Here is a 21,082-nt window from a genome sequence, read left to right on the forward strand (position 1 = left end):
GTGTCCTTCAGTGTTTTCTTTTGAAGATACATCTTAAAGGACTTGGAAGAAGTCTATCAGTTCTAAGTTCCATTGGGTATTATCTTACCCTGAATTATTTATTCACTGTAAGTGGTAAGAAGAAGTATTGTTGGCGTCTTTTAAGAACCACAGGGTGAGAACAAGAGGTCTGTGTAAAAGGAGAGTTTGACTTCCTAGAAAAGAAGCTGTTAGAAAGAGGAAGAAATGGCTTGATGCCTTTTAAACTTATTTATATTCCCACCTCGTTCCAGAAAGACTTAGGCTGAATTCTTGATAATGACGGAATTTTTAAGCTCTTAAATCTACAGTAATATTCGTTACTGAGCATGTGTGACAAAGAATTCTTGCAGCCTGTGATCAGACTAGGGCTTCAGATTCTGGCAGGACAGTGTAGAACAACGACGCTTTGTATATCTCTGCTATATAATAGCTCATTCATGCAAATAGATGAACTAATCAGATATTTTACTTGGTTTTTAATTATCTTATTTAATTAATTATTTTAATTGTTTATTGTGTAATTGTCCATTTAGGAGAGTTAGGAATAATCTCAAATGTATCAGTTAGGATTTTTTTCTATTGCAAGTTACAGAAAACCCACTACAAACTGGTGTAAGGAGGAAACCAAAACAGGGATGGAGAAGAGGATTTCCCGGATCTCGTGGCTAAGAAGCCCCAGCGGAGAGCAGACGCGAAACGTGGCTGGATCCTGGGCTAAAAAAAAAGTTCTTTTATTGTCATGCTCAACATGGCGAGATGGCAGCAGAATGAAAGGAACCTGCTTTTCTAGTAGCTGGAATGAGCCACGTGCCAATCCTGACCCAGTCACGCTTGTCTAGGGACTGTGGGGTTCTGAGAGGTTTGGCTAGGTCACAAGTCACCCCCAGACTCCCCCTCAACCAGACGGGCCGAGAGGAAGACTAGACTCCCAAACAAAACCTGGAATTGTGACTGGAGGTGGACCGAACAGGTGTTAGTCAGCCAAGAACAAATGTCTTTCACACACGTTCCTTGTATTTGAATATTTCAGTGAAACTCTCAGTTTAGGACAGTTACGCTGCAGTTTGTGATTCCTGCTCATCTGGTGTGAAACTCCTCCGATTCAAGCTTTGTTCAGCAAAGTGGAGTCACAACGGCCAGTGTCAACTGCCAGGCTAGTTGTTCTAAGGCGTCGGGTGCAGGACTGTGAACGCGTCCCTATGGTGAGTTAAGAGTGTTCCTCTAGATGAGGACTTTGTTTTTTGTTTGTTTGTTTAATTTTTATTGTGTATTGAAGCATAGGTGATTAACAATGTTGTGTTAGTAAGACAAATATATGATATCGATATGCGGAATCTAAAAAGAAAAATGCTACAAATGAACTTATTTACAACACAGGAACAGACTTAGAGAATGAATTTAAGGACTTGCCTTGTAACGTCATGGAAACCGTCACTGGCACAGAGTTAACTTCTGGAGACGAGAGGCCCTGGGGCAGCACCTGCCCACCTCCAGGCAGACCCCCCAGAGTCAGACACCGAAGGCTCTCGGCTGGAGGACCCGACCTGACACCGCTGAACGTCCAGGCGCTGCCCGAGGCCCTGTCCCAGCCGAGGGCGAGTCCCGCTCACAGGTGTCCTGAAACCATCACCAACCAGGGACGCTGCTGGTGCTGAGCCGCCTCCTTCCGGACTTCTCCTTGGCGAGGTCAGTACCCCTTCTCTGTTTTCCCTCCTCTTACTAAGCTGTGCTGTGTGCTCATCATGTGCACTAAATCCTATGATTCCTGAACTGAATACTGGCTCCGTTCTGTGTGTCTCCACTCCCGTGATCCTTATGCAGCCTCACCGCTGCACCTGGTGACAAAACCAGGACACGCTGTCATTATGCTACGTGGTCGCATAGCTTCTATTTAATATTTATTTATTTATTTATTTATTTATTTTTGGCTGTGTTGGGTCTTTGTTTCTGTGCGAGGGCTTTCTCCAGTTGTGGCGAGCGGGAGCCACTCTTCGTCGCAGTGCGCGGGCCTCTCACTGTCGCGGCCTCTCTTGTTGCAGAGCACAGGCTCCAGATGCGCAGGCTCAGTAGTTGTGGCTCACGGGCCCAGCTGCTCCGCGGCATGTGGGATCTTCCCAGACCAGGGCTCGAACCCGTGTCCCCTGCATTGGCAGGCAGATTCTTAACCACTGCGCCACCAGGGAAGCCCCATAGCTTCTATTTAGAGTTATCGTGGCAGAGATGCCAAGAGCCCCCCACGGTGCCTTCTTCCCTCCTTCCAGAGTAGGGAAAGTTTTACCCCGGCACCTGGGTCCCCAGACACACACTACCTCTCCCAGCTCCCTGACAGCAGGTGCAGCCACGTGGCAACGCTCCAGCCAGTGAGATGTGAGTACAAGTGATGTGTACAGTTGCTAGGTCTTGTCCTAAAAGTGAGTGTGGGTTAGGCTACTCTTTTCTAATAATATACATACATATTTTAATATAATATACATGTAATTTATTATATATAATTTATACTTCATTATTTATTATATTTTTAAAAATATGTACACCTGTATTTACCAACATTTCAAAGAGCAAGCAATGTTTACCCTGGGGAAGAGAAAACTTAAGACAGTGGTTTTAAAACCATTTTTAGGGACTTCCCTGGTGGTCCAGTGGTTAAGACTTCGCCTTCCAACGCAGGGGCTGTGGGTTCGATCCCACACCCCCTGCACTGGGGGAGCTAAGCTCCCGCATGCCTTGTGGCCAAAAACCCAAAACATAAAACAGAAGCAATATTGTAACAAATTCAATAAAGACTTTAAAAATGGTCCACGTCAAAACCAAAAACTCTTTAAAAAAATAAAAATAAAATAAAACCGTTTTTAAAGATTTTAGCATATGTTCTTGCTTTCTAACCACTGAAATAAATTTTTCACCTCAACAGAGCATCACGGCATCTCAGGAAAAGCCCCCAACTACTAGCCTTGGCTGCTCCAAGAAGCTGATATTGTCCAACAGGATGGCTGTCCCCTCACTTTCCCTAGACTCCAGGTAGGAATCACTGACTCGGGGTGGGGAGGAGAACACCGTCTCTAAGATTTGAAGTGCTGTCCTGGGAAATGGGGCAGACTGGTTCCTGGTGAAACGACAGTGAAGCTTCATAAAATGTGGCTGAGATTTCCTGCCATTGGAGGTGTTTATAGAGAGTGGATGGTTACCTACCAGGGATGCCGTCGAAGGACCTCACACCTTGCCTTTCCACCTCCACTTGGACTTCACCTTAATTTGAAAAGTGACCCCATGGCGTATGGCCCTGGGAGACCAGGAGACAGTCTGGCTGCTTTGGGGTCAAAACTGCACCAAAGGGCTTCACTGGTTGGTTTGAAATATTTGGTCTTCTAAACTCTCGTTCATTCCTATTAAGACATACAGAAAAAAAAATTCCAAAGACAAAACAAACAAGAAATCAGAAGATCACCATCTTCGCCAGGCCTGTTCCATCCCCCTTGACCAGCGTATCACTTGCAATCGACTCTGAAGAATCAAATGTGTAAGGACCAGGGAGCTCAGTACACTCATGAAGTCGGTGATATTTGATTTCTGAGTTTTCCCTTTTTTTTTGTACGATCGCCCCATTTCCAGGGACTTTTAGAAAAATCATCACCTTCAAGCTGTAGATGTTTCGCTGACGCCCGCCCTTGGGAAACAAGCTCATGAACTCAGCAAAGCCTGAGAATCTGTGACTGATGAGGTTTAATGTGCTGACTTGTAAAGGGTGTGAGCTCTGGACAAGACAGTTGAACTAAAAGGTACACCTCTTTAATTACAGGATTTACGCCAAAAAAAGTTGAACTAAAAGGTACACCTCTTTAATTACAGGATTTACGCCAAAAAAAGTCAAAGACAGTGGGTGGGGTTCGTGATCCTGTCTTTGCCTTTAGTAGAGAAAGCCTTCCTGGCAGCTCTTGAATTTTTTTTTTTTTTAACGACCAGTTTGTTTAAGTTAAAGCCAAATAAGGGTCACGCGTTACATTCAGTTTGTATGTCTCTTCTAAGCCGTGGGTTCCTCCTCTGTTTCAGTCAGGCTCACTTTCTTTCTTTTCCTTGAAATGTATTTGCCATTTTTTCCTGTAAGTTTTTCCACAGTCTGAATCTTGCTAATTGCATGCCACTGATGTTGTTTAAAAGTCTCCTCTGTCTCTTATATTTTCTGTAAATTCATACATCTAGAGGCTCAATCAGATTTAGGTTCAATTTTTTTGGCGTGAATACTGTGTAAGTGGTTTTGCGTACTTCCATCGGGAAGCACGGAATATCTGTCTGTTTCCGTGAGGCTGGGATTGTTCAGAGGCCTCAGGCCCTGCCAGGCTGACTCATAACACTATAAAGTTCTGTCCAGTTTTCACCTAATGCTTTTAGCAGCCGTTGGTGATCTTTGCTTACACCCGCTGTTTCATTGGAGGCTGCAGCCCTGTGATATTCTGGATCTATGAGGCCTGCTTCGCTTCTTAGCTGGAATCTCTCTACAAAGGGAAACCATTTCATCAACTAATGGTTACCCTCAGGTACAGTTTGTACAGGAAGGCCAGACAAGCGTTTGATTCTTTCTTTTTATTTATAAGTTGTTAGAATGATAGGTTGGTTCCTAAAAGAAAAATATGACTATGTCTTCTACTCACAAAACTTCTGAGGCCAGACGTGTGGGATTTTCTGTCCCATTAAGCAATTCTGACACTAACTACCCAAAGTTAGTGCAGACGGCTTAGGGGCACAGTCCCACAAGACCATCCCCAACTTGAGATGCTAGTTGCAAATCCCGGGCACCTGTACTTCCGACCAACCAGCTATAAATCGGAGATCCCCACAACCCTCTCCTCAGCTTGATCATTTGCTCACAGAAGTTAGGAAAGCACTTACTATCACGCATTTATTATAAAGGATACAACTCAGGAACAGCCAAAGGGACAAGATGCACAGGCGTGGGGGGAGGGGTGGAGAATCCACGCCCACCACTCCCAGCACTTTGACGTGTTCACCAACCCAGATGCTCTCCGAAACCTGTTGTTTAGGGTTTTTACGGAGGCTTCAATTTCTTAGGCGCGACCGATTAAATCATTGGCCATTGGTGATTAAGTCCATCTCCAGCCACTCGCCCCTCCCCCGAGGTCAGTGGGTGGGGCTGAAAGGTCTGACCCTCTAATCACCCCAGCCTCCCCTCAGTCCCATCCTTAGGGTCTTTTCTAAGTCACCTCATTAACATAAACTCAGGTGTGGTTGAAAGAGGCTAGATATAAATAAGCCAAGAGGCCTCATTTTACCCGATCACTCAAGAAATTCCAAGTGTTTGAGGAGCTCTGTGCCAGGAAGCCAGTGTAGACACCAAAGACATATTTCTTATGATTTCACAGTTCCCTGGCATCCTCCGTGGGTGACTCATGATTCCTTCTTTTCTTTTCTTCTTCTTTTTTTTTGTCATTATGAAATCTATCTACATAAAAGATAAACATAAGAAAGGCTAAGTAAAATGATTTATTACATTCATTTTCCAATTTTTTACATTGTGAAAGGAAATCAATTCCACATCCTACTGTGTAACATATTTAAGCTACTACGGTGTCTTAATCTGTTCCAGATGCTCTAACAAAATACCATAGACGGTTGTTCTGTAAACAAAAGAAATTTATTTCTCATAATTTTGGAGGCTGGGAAGTCCAAGATCAACACCGTGCCAGCAATTCGGTGTCTGGCGAGGGTCCAGTTCCTCATTCATAGACGGTGCCTTCTCACCATGTCCTCACACGATGGAAGGGGAGAGGAAGCTCTGTGGGGTCTCTTTTATGACAACACTAATCCCATTCACGAGGGCTCCACCCTTATGACCTAAGCATCTCCCCAAAGTCTCACCTCCTAAGACTATCATGTTGGGAGTTCAGATTTCAACAGATGAATTTTGGGAGGACACAAACATTCAGATTATAGCATATGATTTTTTTTTAAGTAATTGAAAGGTAAACTAAATACTGATTTTTTTACTCACAAGGTGAAAATTATAATTATAGACATACAAATTGATACTTGGCTACTTATAGAAAGCAAGTGAGGTAAAGTTGCAGCAGCCATATTCATAGTGAAATTTTATTCGACTTAGGAAATGTAGCATCTTCACGTTTCTCAAAGTTGAATCCTAATCCAGAAATATTTGTAATGCTTTTTTGGAATAATCCAAGTGGCACACTTATCTAAATCTATTACCTTTCAGAGAAACAAGCTAACCAAGCTCGTGGTGCAAGCTTTTGTACGACCCACTCTTATAAAAAGGAGATACTGGGACTCCCCTAGTGGTGCAGTGGATAAGAATCCGCCTGCCAATGCAGGGGACACGGGTTCAATCTCTGCTCCGGGAAGATCCCACATGCCGTGAAGCAACTAAGCCCGTGTGCCACAACTACTGAGCCTGCGCTCTAGAGCCCGCGAGCCACAACTACTGAGCCCTCGTGCCACAACTACTGAAGCCCACATGCCTAGAGCCCGTGCTCCGCAACAAGAGAAGCCACCGCAGTGAGAAGCCCCAATGAGGCAATGAAGAGTAGCCCCTGCTCGCCGCAACTAGAGAAAGCCCGTATGCAGAAACGAAGACCCAACGCAGCCAAAAATAAATAAATAAATAAATAAAAAGGAGATACTCTAGGTGTAGGAACAAGAATGTTTAAGGTGGAGAATATTAGGGCCCAGGAACTCCCTTTGGTTGTTATTTTACCCAATGAGAATCTGCAAACAGCTCCTGTTAGCAGCTCTCTCTACTCTGAGAGCCACCAATTACCTTAAACTGGAAAATAAATTCTTATCGTTTCGTTGGTAACTTGGTAGATTATTACATCCTTGTAAATCATTCAAATATTTTTGATGTGCCAAGGCCTACAAAGGTGTTGGTGACAAAAAGGGGACAATTCAGGGTCTCTACCCTCAAGGAATTACAGCAGGTGAGGCAGACAGGAGACAGGCAGGCAATCTTAGCAAAGGGCTCTGATAAAGCCTCAGTGTGATTCTTTTTCCTCCAAAATAAGTATTACATAATAATCCTGAGTGGAAACGTGTATCTTGTATTGGACAGCATTTCTCCGACGCCCCACCCGCTGGTCTTTTGCTTAAGCAAATTCTCCAAGGGGTACACACACAACTGCATCCTCGGCTCTTGACACAAATCTGGGCTGTTATGTAGCAAACACTTCTGACAGCGGGTTCTAGCCCAGCTGTGGGTCTGCCTGCATCGCCATATAAGGGCTTTCCCTTTTCCACCTTAGAATTCAGGGGCAGGTCACAACTGCAAAGATGTAAACGTTTACGTAAGTGGTCATTGAAAACCAGCGTTGGTTTCCAAGCTTTTTTCCATTTTTTTTTTTAAGCTCCAGACCCAGTATTTAAATGAAATCACCCCTTGGTAGAAAACTGAAGGCTGCTACCCACATTCCCATTTTCCAGGCGTGTCTGCAGAACTCCGGCTGTTTTTCAGAACACTGACTTCAAGGATAAAAATTCAAACATAAGCAAAAACTTTAAACTTGAAATTTCTTGCAAAGGCTTATGTTCATGCTCTTTAAGAACATATATCTTCTTGCTTCACATAATAATAATAATAATAATAATAATTTCTATTTATAGTGCTTTTAACTTTCGGAAGTGTTTTTCTATGAATTATAGCAGATTTTGTGGTCTGGTTCCCCCCCCCCCCTTTTAATGTAGTTATTTCTAATTTCATGGCCTATGTCTAAGAAGAAAATTTGATATTATTACCTATTCATGGATTTTTCTCACTGTTTAAGCAATGTAGCCTTTTGACTAAGTAGATCTCTTTTAAGCAAGTATGACTTGAAAGTTATTTTCCTTAAGCCCAGACATCATCTGATACTGATTGATCCACCCACCTGCAAAAAAGAATTAATCAACATATTAACATATGCTATAGTAAAGAGAAAATCTCCAATTCTTTAAAATACTTTTATATAATCTTTCAGACTATTTATAATCTATTTTAACACAGTCATTTTAATTCCCACAGTATATTATTATACTGTCAAATTGAAATTTAAGATTTTTCTTTTTTTTTTTTTTTTTTTGCAAAACACTGTTGCTTGTATTTATCACTGTGAAGGGATTACCACCAAATGCTAACTGGTCATGGGGTAAGGGAAGGATGTGCTAAAGTGGATTAAAGTATTAAAGCCAATTTGTGAAACCACACTGAATGTATTACCATCGCAAATTAAGATTTTTAAAGGGCAGAGGTTCTTGGGATGTAGCAAACAATGAAGAGTCAAAAATGGAAAGGCATTCAGCCTGGAATGAATCACCACACAAGATGAGAAAAGTAGAAACACCCACCAGATTTCATTATTTGATGGAGAAAAAAAAACCACGTTCCTCTATTTTACAATAGAGGACAATTAGAAGATGTAGGAATGGCTTGGGAGAATGGAGCAGTTTTCTTCTGAAGACACTTATTTAACTTAAGAATGGTCTTAAACCCAAGAACTTCTATACTTAATTCAAAGAAGTTACCTCGCTGAGACAAACCATTTAAACGAATAACTTTCTTTTTTCAACTTTTTTCTTACGACTAGAAACGCTTGTTCACTGCAGGGGATACAGATGAACAAAAAGATAAAAACCAACATAAGCTCACCCTCAAGGAAGAGCTACTATTAACACTTTAGAAAGCTTTCTTGAGATTCACATACTGTACAATTCACCCATTTTAAGTGTATAATTAAATATTTTAAAATATATGTACTGGGTTGTACAACCATCACCACAATATAATTTTAGAACATTCCATTACCCCAAAAAGGAACCCATTAGCCATCACTTCCCATTTTTCCCTACCACACAGCCCCCCCTACTCAGCCTTAGACAACCACTGATCTGCTTCCTGTCTCTGTAAATTTGCTTATTCTGGACCTTTCATATAAGTGGAATCACAATATGTGGTCTTTTGTGACTGACCTCTTTCACTTAGCTTAATGTTTCCAAGATTCATCCAAATTGTAGCATGTATCAGTACTTAATTTTTTATTGCTGAATAATATTCCAATGTATGGATATGCCACTTTTTAAAAATCCACTTATGACGCACATTGGATTGTTTCCACGTTCTGATTGTCGGGAATAACGCTGCTATGAATATTTCCGTACAAGTTTTTGTTTGAACACCTGTTTTTGAGTCTCTTGGAGTGTAGGAGTAGAATTTCTGGGTTACATGGTGACTCTATGCTTAACATTTTGAGCAACTGCCAGACTGTTTTCCAGAATGACTGTGTACCACTTTACACTCCCATCAGCAGTGTAAGAAGGTTCCAGTTTCTCCATATAACACTTTTTATTGTCTGTCGTTTTTCTCTTTTAAATAGCAATCCTAGTTGGTGTGAAGTGGTATCTCCTTGTGGTTTTGATTTGTATTTCCCTAATAAAAAATGGTATTGAGCATTTTTTTCTTACGTTTATTGGTCATTTGTATATCTTCTATGGAGAAATGTCTATTCAAACTGTTTGCCCTTTTAAAAATTGGGTTACTTTCCTTTTTATTGTTGGGTGTCAGACTTCTTTATATACTCTGGATATAAGGCTCTTATCAGATACATGAATTACAAATCATTTCTCCCAATCTGTGAGCTGTCTTTTCATTTTATTGAAATCATTTCTAGCACTAAAGTTTTAAACTGATCTATTTTTTTTTCTTTTGTCCCTTGTGATTTTGGTGTCATATCTAAGAAGGTTTTGCCTAACCCAAGGTCATGAAGATGACTCCTATGTTTTCTTCTAGGAGTTTTAAAATCTTAGCTCTTACATTTGAGTCTATCCATTTTGAGTGAATTTTTGTGTATGGTGTGAGGCAGGGACCCACTTTCATTTTTTGCATGTGGATATCTGGTCCCACAACCATTTGCTGAAAAGACTATTCTTTCCCCTATTGAATTTTCTTGGCACCCTTATTGAAAAACAGTTGACCATAAATGTAAGGATTTATTTCTGGACTTTCAATTTTATTCCACTGATCTAAATGTCTACTATTAATATTTGCCACGACTCCTCCCTCTTTTTTTCTGGGTATTTATTAATATTTTTCAAAATAATTGGACCATACTAAATACAGTTTTTAACCTTTTTTTTTTTTTAAGAAATCACTAACATCCCCTCATGTCATTAAATATTCAACATAACTTTTAATGGCTGCCTTTTATTCCACTGTACAGATATACAATATTAATTTAATTCCCTTTTGGTAAATATTTAGGCTGTTCCCACAACAACATTATCATCAAATGATGTAATAAAAAAATACGCCCAAAATATACCTTATGTGTATCAGTAATGAGTTTATAAGGAAAAAACCTAGAGTGGGAATTGCTATGTAAGAATATTTTTCAGTCCTTGATACATACAAGAGCTTAAGCATCCCTCAGTATAGACGGAGGTTACTGTTGTGAAATCTTGACTAATTCTGAATTCACATTTTATCATAGACTTACACAAAGAGGGACATCTCAAAACTAATAGTTTTTGATAGCTTGACTTAAAGTCAAGTAACCAACTCCTCCCCATGTCTTAAAAATCTCAGTTTAATGTTATTTTCTTCTCCTATATGAAGTACTGATTTGTTCTGCTGCACTAGGTAAACTGCCACTGAAAGTGAACGTTTCAAATGAAGCAACTGAACGAAACCACCAAGGTTTGTGGCAGGTGTGCTGAAGTTAACCCCACAGTACAAAATCTAAGTTGGATACGATGGGAAAGGAAGACAGAAGATGGCACATATGTTGGGAGAAAATAGAGAAGTTAATAGACTAGTGGTCCCAGTGTGGTTGAAAAATGATCACGGCAGGAAAAGTATGGCAGGGAAAGCTGGGAGGAAGGAAGATTATTGCCAGATAAAAGAATACCTGAATTGCTGCTCGCAATTTGTCCACTGCTGAGAAATTTAGAGTTGCCTTGGAAAAACTTAAGATCTCATGAGGGGACTTAGCTGGTGGTCCAGTGGTTAAGAACCTGCCTGCCAATGCAGGGGACGCGGGTTTGATCTCTGGTCCGGGAAGATCCGACATGCTGCGGAGCCACTAAGCCTGTGCGCCACAACTACTGAGCCCACATGCTGCAAGTACTGAAGTCCATGTGCCCTGGAGCCCGTGTGCCACAACTACTGAGCCTGCGTGCTGCAACTACTGAAGCTCGCGCCCCTAGAGCCCATGCTCCGCAACAAGAGAAGCCACAATGAGAAGCCCGCGCACTATGACGAAGAGTAGCTCCTGCTCGCTGCAACTAGAGAAAGCCCGCGCGCAGCAATGAAGACTCAACACAGGCAAAAAATAAATAAATATTTAAAAAAGCAAAAAAAAAGATCTCTTGAGAATATAATGTCCCAGAAACAGGCCTAATCTTGAAAGGGACAGTCCACGCAGCATCTTTCCCTCTGGAAAATGGACCCACACTGGCAGCGGTTTCTAAGTGTTCCAACGGGCATGGCTCTTGTATGACGTCTTCAGAGTATACCAGCTTTGCAGTGTTTAATCTAATGAAAACTGTATGTACCTCCCTTCGCTAAGGTCTACATATGCAGACTTTATAGTGTAGCGGAGCAAAATTTCCACCCCAAAATGTCTCTTTGCGATATGGATTATTTTGAGCTGAAAACAATCAAGGCCAAAAGACGCAGGGAGTAACTCTGACCTTCCCCCAGCTGCCTAAAAGAATTTCGAAAGAGGGCCTGTTCCCAAATTAGAGCTATCGCCAGAGATCTCTGCAAAGAACACGGGCCGGGTGTGGTGGGGAAGTCGGCAGGGGCTGGAGGCCAGAGTCCACTCTGTCCCATTGTGTCTGCCGGGCTCAGCAAACACTTGCTCACCAAGCATTTGCTTTTCCATCTCCATGTAAATTGCCTTCCACCCCTTTGAGGTCCCAAACAACTACCCCCAACTTCCTCTTTTGTCTTTAGTTGAAGACGGTATTTAAGGTGAGGGTTTTGGCCCTTTGGGGGAGTTACTCAGTTTTTGTGGGTCTCTCCCATGAAGACATGTTATGAAATTTTGTGTGATTTTCTCCTGTTAATGTTTCATGTCAATTTAATTCTTAGACCAGCCAGAAGAACCTAGAAGGGTAGAGGGAAATTTCTTCCTCCCTGACAATCGCTCAGTACCAGTCTATTTTTTCTAACCATCCAATGACTTTGTAAGTTCAAGTTTTTTTTTTTAAGATTTTTTTTTTTTTTGATGTGGACCATTTTTAAAGTCTTTATTGAATTTGTTACAATACTGCTTCTGTTTTATGTTTTGGTTTTTTTGGCTGCTGGGCATGTGGGATCTTAGCTCCCTGGCCAGGGATCGAACCTGCACCCCCTGCATTGGAAGGCAAAGTCTTAACCAATGGACCAGCAGGGAAGTCCCATAAGTTCAAGTTTTAGGATGAAGTTTTAGATTTGTAACACACACCTAGTTTCAACTAGACACCTCCTAATTTGGCATCCCAGAAGCCTCACCGCCAAGAATTATGTAGTTCTGTGAATACATCTGTGCCAGGAGTTTGGGCAGAAGGAATAATATGATTACCAAGATCATTAACTCTATGATGTGTTCAAGATTAGTAGGAAGACGTTTCTAAAATTATTAACAATAAAATATTTATCATGCTATTGTGTGTATTAAATTCATCTCTATACAACCTTTAATCTTCCTGCTCTGCTCTGTGGTTAGAATAAAGCAACTCAAGTGTCAACCATGGTTCCTTTTTCACCCTCCACATCCAGTCAACCAGGGAGAGCTAGTAACTCTACTTCTTACGCATCTCTTGATTCCGTCCACTCCTCTGTATCCCGATGGCCTCTACCTGAGTTCGGGCCACCGTCTGCTCTAGCCTGAATTACTACCTCAGCTTCCTCCCTCAGTTTTACCCTCAACAATCTTTTCTCCACATTGCAGCATGAGTGAGAAATAAACCATTGTTGTTGCTGTGTGCCACTGAAACTTGGGGTCACTTGTTACTGCAGCATAACTTGGCCTAAGCAGATGATACCTAACTTCTTTCAGTTCCTTGGATGTGCCATACTCTCACTTTGGGCCTTTCCCTCCTCCTCTTTTTCCTGTTTCAATTGTCCCAATTTATCTCTGGCCTTTCAGATCTCAGCTTAGATGTCATTTCCTCTGGAAGGCCTTCTCTTTTTCCCCATGTCTGGTTTGTGTTCCCATCCTACACATTCCTCTGACATTCTGTATGTCCCCTGTCACAGCACTTACTGTGTAATTATCGCCCCACCTCTACTGTAAGACAGAGACTATGTCTTTCTTGTTCATCATTGTATTCCTACGCTTGCCATGTGGTAGATGCCAGGAATCCCTTGAATGAGTAAATCAATTTTTAGATAAAGATTTTGTCATAGTGTTTATCAGGAAAAGTCACCGAAGGCAGAAAGTAGTTGAGTCCAAGTTGTGGTCTGATTTATTGTGATGACACAAGTGAAAAAAATATCCATGGCAGCCAAATTCTATCAACCTGTGCTTTCCTGTCTTCCCCTCGATGTAAGTTATACAGGTTTCCAAGCCTCCCATACTAAAAGAATAAGGAGTAATATATATATTTATAACTGAATCACTTTGCTGTACACCTGAAACTAACACATTGTAAATCAACTATACCCCAATTAAAAAAAAAAAAGGAGCAGCTATAAACAAATAGGTGTGAGACTGAAGGTCCCCGGAATCAAAGAACGATAGGCATGATTATTTGTGTACATGTCTGGACAGCGCATGAGGATAACATACAGGTCAGCTCACATTCTTGCAGCACTTCCGGTTCTAAGACACAGCCTAAGGCAAACTCTTAGCATGGTTATGCAGGATGTACGCATTCCACAACTCTTGTCTAACTGAGTCACCCTGGATAGTTTCCTGTCCCTCCCTGCCATAAAGCACAATGCACAAGAACAATGCAGTCATCATGCCATCTGTGATTCCCATGTAAACTACCACGGGTAAGGCTTTCCGTGGTCCCACAATTAAAAGACCATCTGAAAACCATGTCGGTGAAGACTTCTTGTGCAGAAAGCAGGAGTCGCAGCTTAGTTTAATTAGACTGTGCTCTGGTGAGACCTAAGAGGAAATCTGACTCTGAGCTCTTTACTAAAGAGCATACGGTGGGGTAGAGCCACATGTGAGGCCTGAGTGATTCTGAGGTTGACTTATTAACCCCAAAAGATGAAGGGCTGGATGTTTAATAGTAGGCTTCATGTAGCATGCCTAACTCACGTGCAGAAATGAGTTTAACTCACTAGGCTATACATTAAGAATGAAGCATCCCACATGTAAAAATTGCCTAGTTTTTGAAAAAGAAAAACCAGAAGAAAAAGACTGACTAGTTTTCTGAAAGTCATAGTAAGAACAGGCATGTATACAGCACGGGTCCAAATCTTCTATGAGAAAACTGATGAGAGTCAGGCAGGGCAGGGTTATGCGACACGTATTAGCTTGAACTATTTCTGAGGTTTCCAAAGGATTAGAAAGTGCTGGGAATGCTAGAAAGGATGGTTAGAACCAGGTCCCTTGATTGAAAGTTAAGGGGACATGGTTTTAGGCCCAACGTAAAGAAGAACTTGTGAATGGAGTCTAATGGATTTAGGAGACAGACCTGAGCTTCAGTTCCTGCTCTTCCACTACTACCTGTGTGACCTTGGGCAACTTGCTTAATTATCTGTTTCTTCATTAGTGCAATTCGGATAAAATACCTACTTTATAAGATTGTACTGAGAATTAAACATGATAATGTTTGTAAAATGCTTTGCACAATGCTGGCTAATGAAATGGTAATTATAATCAAGCAGAGATCTCCAATGAAGAACTGGGCTTCCCTGTAAGGTAAGAAGTTCACTGCCTCTAAAAGTACTTAATAAGTCAATTGGTCATGTGCGGTGAAACAGTTCCTCCTGTCTGGGTATGGAGAGTGGCAGGGACCATGATTGGACTCTGGTGAATGCATTCAAATCTAAGATTCTAAGACATACTGATGCTTCAAGTTCTTTGTACACACTGATTCTAAAATAAAATGGCCCCCAAATACACAGAACTAAAATTGCTGGAACTACAGGGAAAAATGGACAGATCCACCATTTTAATAAGAGAGTGACTGACCTATTTTATCTATTAATGGGTGATAGATAGGCACACTGATAGGCAAATCTGAACAAGAGCGTTAGTAAAGATGTAAAAAGTCTGAACTACCAAGCTTGATTTATTTGGTACATATCCCTGCACCTATCTACCTGCTGGTGAAATCAACTTTTCTTCTTTGGTTTAGACTATTTCTAAAAATTGACCATGGACCAGCTCATACCGCAAGCCTCAAGGATCTTTGATTCTCTGGCCACAATGCAACAAATATATATGTACAAAACATAAATATATTTTGAATTAAAAAGTCCTTAAATAACTCATGGCTTAAAGAAGAAATAATAATGGACATTTTAAAATACCAGAACTGAATAAAAATACTATGTATCAAAACTTGTGGGATGCAGAAAAAGCAGTAATTTGAGGAAAACTTATAGCCTTAGATGCTTACATTAGAAAAATAGAAAGATTAAAGATGAATATGCTAAACTCATTAACTGAAAAATAGAATAATCTGAAGACAGTAGTAGAGAGAGAAAAAACATAAATCAGTGAAACGGAAAACAAACTTGCAGTAAAGAGGATCAACAAGGTCAAAAGTTGATTCTTGGAAAATGTACAATGAGACAAACTTTCTGGTGAGATGGATTAAGAAAAATAATGAGAGAAAGATCAAGTCAGTATTAATGAAAAAGAGACATAATATTATATATAAAACATACTTTAAAAAGATAAAATGAAGAACTTTCTGAAAGTAAATATGAAACAGTTGAAAAGAACATTAAAACATATAACTTAGCAACACTGACCCAAGAATTCCTTAAGAAAGGCTGAATAGTTCTATGACTGTGAAAAACAATAAATCTAAAGGTAAAAATCTTTCTACCCACACGAAAAAAACTCAACACCCAGATAATTTATAGGGAGTTCTGCTAAACTTTCAGCAGACAGGTCATTTCAATATTATATAATTTATTCCAGAGAATAATGGAGGAAAAAAAAGAAATATTCGCCAATTCATTCTTTGATGCCTGTAAAACCATGGATAGTGTGAGAAAGGAAAATTACAGATTTTACTTGTAAACATAAACTTAAAAATCCTAAACAAAATGTTAACATAAAATATCAGATATATAAAATATATTATGGCCAAATTAGGCTTATTTCAGGAACGCAAAGGTGTTTAACATTTGAAAAACCTTTAAATTATAAATATAATTCTTCATATTGCTAGATAAGGGGGAAATGCTTTTGCTGATCTCAACAGATTAAAAAAGAGAGGAAAAAAGCATTTGATAAAATCCAATACTCTTTCATGGTGAAACTTTTAGCAAATTCAGAATGAAACAGAACTTCCTTAACTCGATAAAGGGTATTTGAAAAGCCTGCAACACACATCATTCCTAATGAGGAAACATGTGAATTAAAGTATTTTAAAACCAGGAACTAGACAAGAATGTCTGCTATCATCACATGTATTCAACCCTGTGCTGGAGATGGTAGCCAGCATGATAAGGTAAGAGAAAGAAAAGGAAAGGAAAAACAAAACTGTCATTACTTAAGATGTGACCCTCTAAATAGAAAACTAAAAATAATCTACATATTATTGGAAATATGAAGAGCATTTAGCAAGGTGGCTAAAATATCAATATATGAAAATCAATTTCATTTTTATAAACCAGCAAATAATTCAAAAACATAAGTTTAAGGACTTCCCTGGTGGCACAGTGGTTGAGAATCTGCCTCCCAATGCAGGGGACAGGGGTTTGATCCCTGGTCCGGAAAGATCCCACATGCCGCAGAGCAACTAAGCCATGCACCACAACTACTGAGCCTGTGCTCTAGGGCCCACGTGCCACAACTACTGAGTCCATGTGCCACAACTACTGAAGCCCGCACGCTTAGAGCCCATGCTCTGCAATGAGAAGCCACCACAATGAGAACTAAGAGTAGCCTCTGCTCATCACAACTAGAGAAAGCCCGCACGCAGCAACAAAGACCCAACGAGGCCAAAAAAATAAACAAATAAATAAAAAGTCACCAAAAAGTCTTATTAAAAAAACCCAAAAACATAAGTTTAAGAAACCATTTATGATAATAACATAAACTGTAATGAATCTAGAATAAATCTGACCAAAGATGAGCAAGTATCTCTAGAGAAAATTAGATATTCTATAGAAATCATTAAAGAAAACCTAAATAACTAGAGATATATAGCAAAATATTACTATAGGAATTTCAATCCTCCCCCCAAATTGACCTACAGAGTTAATGCATTTCCAATCATAATCACATCAGGACTTTTTTGTGGAAATTGACAAGTTGATCCTAAAATGTATATGCAAGAAAAAAGGGCCAAGAATAGCCAAGACAATCCTGAAGCAAACTTGCTCAACTGGACGGCAAAATGTACAAAGCTACAGTAATTAAGGCAGAAGGGTACTGGCACAGGGACAGAAAACTAGGAAGAGAATAGTGAGTCCAGAAACAGATGTTCACACTTTGGAGCCTTGATATATGACCAGAGATAGTACCGCAGGTCACTGGAGAAAGGATTCTAGTCAATGTATGGTGTTTGGACAATTGGCTGGCTATCTGGAAAAAGGAAAGGAAAGGAAATGGATCCCTATTTCACACCAGACAAAACCCAATTCCATATGGATTAATGATTTAAATGTAGAAGGCAAAACTTTAAAAGTTTTCCCCAAAATTCTAAGAAATACCTTTCAGATAGCAGGGTAGACAAGGATTTTTTTTTTCTCTTTGATAGACTTTATTTTCTAGAGCAGCTTTAGGTTCACAGCAAAACTGAGAAGGTACAGAGATGCCCCATTTACCTGCTGCCCCTACACAGGCCCAGGCCCCCCGTTATCAACGCCCCCCCCCCCCCACCAGATGGCATGTTTGCTTCAACGAACCTACAGACATGCATCATCGTTACCCAGAGGCCATGGTTCACATTAGGGTTCACTCCAGTTGTTGTACATTCCACGGGTTTGGAACACGTGTACCCCACGACAGTGTCACACAGAATAGTTTCACTGCCCTAAATATTCCCTGCGCTTTGCCCATTCATCCCTCCCTCCCCTCAACCCCTGGCAAGACCAGGACTTTTTTAAGACATCAAAGTTTGCTAACTACAAAGGAAAGGACAGACATTTAACTACGCTAAACTTAATATTTATCTAAAGATAGTATAGAAACAAAGAAAGTGAAAAGATCTTGGACTGGACCTTGGCCTGGTGGTGCCGGGTATCGCTCTAAATCAGCGGTCCCCAACCTTTTTGGCACCAGGGACCGGTTGCGTGGAAGACAATTTTTCCACGTACGGGGGTTGGCGGGGGGAGTGGGGCGATATGGTTCAGCCGGTAACGCCAGCCATGCGGAGCTGCAGATGCCGCTTCGCTAGCTCACCTCCTGCTGTGTGGCCCGGGGGTTGGGGACCCCTGGTCTGAATGACATTATTGGAACAACTGATGAAATTTCAGTGTGGACTGTATATTAGACATTAGTATCATATCAATGCTAAACTACCTACATTTGAAAATTGTTCTGTGCCAACATACGGAAACATCATTTTCAGAGGTGCACGCTGCAACTTACTCTCAAATGGTTCAGCAAAAATAATTTATATATTGTCTCTCTTACACACAAATATAGCAGACTGTGAACCTATGTGAAGGGTAAACAGGAGTTCATTGTATTAGTCCTGAAACTTTTCTGTAAGTTTTGATATTTTTTTTTCAAAATAAGTCAAAATTTTAAAAAATATTTGAAAACACATGCTATAAACAGGGAGAAAATATTTGCAACACATACAATTGACAGAAGATTGGTATCCAGAATATTTTTTAAAATAAAAACGCTTAGAAGAGGAAAAGAAACATGAACAATCAGCACATGAAAAAATGTTCGACATTATCAGTAATTAGAGAATGCATATTAAGACCATAATCTTGTACCAACTTACTCTCAGTAGACTAGCAAAAGTTAAGAAGTTTGACCAAAACAATGATTGGAAAGAATGTGGAATAACAGGAAAGGGCTGGTCCGTGCTGGTGGCAGTATAGATTGGTACCAGCACTTTGAAAACATTTTGGCATCATCGTGTAAAGCTGCATACCCCATCCCTCTGACCCAGTCCTGCTACTCCTAGGTTCAAATGGGACAAGTTCAAGAGGTGTGCACAGGAAGGCCCTTGCCAGCCTTGTATCACCGGGGCAGGCTCAGGTTTTGTCCGGCATGAGCTTATGTAATTGGAGATAAATCACAACAAACTGCAAATGTGACAAAACCCAGGAAGGTACCATATTAGTTTTTAAATTAACTGTCTCACACACCTCTATACCCTTTTCCTTCATTCTTTTGGCTGCATATGCTTAATCCCCTCTTTATATGACAATGATTTCCATAATATCATTTTCCATAGAGAAAATGAGAAGATTGCCCTTCTTCTAACATAGTTTACTGAACATTTTTTATTATTAATATTTGGGATGTAGAAAACATGTGTCTTCACATCCAGACAGACTCACTGTAGTTCTGTTATAGGGTTGTGACCTACAAACTCAGGGAATCTGACAAATTTTACTTTGTGTGATTCTCATCATTAAAGAAAACATGTAAAGTGCATTTATAAACATATAAGCATGACTACAATCCTGACAGGAGAGAACTTCCAGGTCAGAACTGGATCCTCCACTTACAATTTTACACATCTGAGTTTTTTCAGATTAGCTTCCAGCTTCCTACATTTCAAACTAGGTTTCTGCCCCAACACACACATACGTCAGGTGCTGGATGCTGTGGGACATTCCTATTCTGATATGACCATCTGTTCATGCACCTTCCTACCCTGGGGCGAAAAGCAAGAGCCTGACATTAAAGACTGCAAACCTCACACATACTCTCCACTGAACTCAAACGCATCCCTGATGCAACCCACCCTGGCTCAACCCCAAATGCCTGCAGCCATGCATCACCCAAGCTGAAAAGGGCTGAAGGAAGGGGGCGCGGGAATGTAAAGAGAAAGTGGTCCTCTTCCATCGTGGTTTAAATGTCTTCCTTCTGTAGATTTTACAAAAACACATGACCATGGGAACACACTGCCAAGACTCCTCTTTCGGGTCGATGGGAGAGACCCATGGGAGGGGCCCTGAAACTCCAATTTCATTAGCTTCATGGTCAGTTTGCCTCCAATAATAACAAAATACTGGAGACAAGTGTCCACAGAAAAATGTATAAACAACTGGACATAAACGACTTCACAGAAACGCAATGTTACAGCAGTGAAAATAAATGTTCTACAGCTTGCTTACACTTAACAACTTGGGTGAATCAAACAAACGTTCAACGATAAAAGCAAATCTCACAAGACTGTGTATCATTTGTATAAAGCTCAAAAAGAGAAAAGTCAAACAATATATCCTTTGGGAATGCCTCCACATATAATAAAACGACTAAGAATGTCAAGGAGAGACAAAGTTCAGGACAGTGGTGGTCGAGGGAAGAAGCAAGAGGTAGAACCCGGGAAGCGCCCGTATATATGCTCCACGTGGATAATGTGGAGTCACAGACTTCCGTTTTCTCAGTGTGCTTTAAAACTTACATATTTGCCCAACATGTGATTTCGTGTGCATCCAGTATTAGCCTGAAAGTGCTGAAGTCCTGGAGCCCAGCGTCCCTCCTTCCGGTCCCGCGCTTTCCCCATCACTTCACTGCTAGCGGCTCGGGACCAGCTCCAGCGAAGTGCGACGCCCCGGGACCCACCCGGCACGTGACTGTGTGACTGTCCCCGCCGTCGGGTGGGGCGGGTGGAAAGGTCCTGAGTATCTCACGTGCACACTAAACCTGCTCCGTTAATTCCAGTTATTCGCCGACTAGAAGCAGATCAGGGTTTGAGGCCCACGGGGTCTCACCCGCTCCCCGCAACAACCCCCCTACCCCCGCCT

The 21,082-nt window shown here is 40.9% G+C and overlaps 1 long non-coding RNA gene across 1 annotated transcript; it reads right to left on the minus strand.

The window, feature by feature from the left end:
* Nucleotides 1–743: 743 nt before the first annotated feature.
* Nucleotides 744–21,064, minus strand: LOC309661964. The gene is made up of 3 exons (XR_014264395.1): nucleotides 5,307–21,064; nucleotides 2,925–3,404; nucleotides 744–2,426 (listed from the first exon to the last, which is right to left on the minus strand). It is a non-coding gene; the product is annotated as an uncharacterized lncRNA (long non-coding RNA).
* Between the last annotated feature and the right edge of the window lie 18 nt (nucleotides 21,065–21,082).

This window comes from Balaenoptera physalus, assembly GCF_965194825.1.
Source record: "Balaenoptera physalus genome assembly, chromosome: 1".
Lineage (NCBI taxonomy): Eukaryota > Metazoa > Chordata > Mammalia > Artiodactyla > Balaenopteridae > Balaenoptera > Balaenoptera physalus.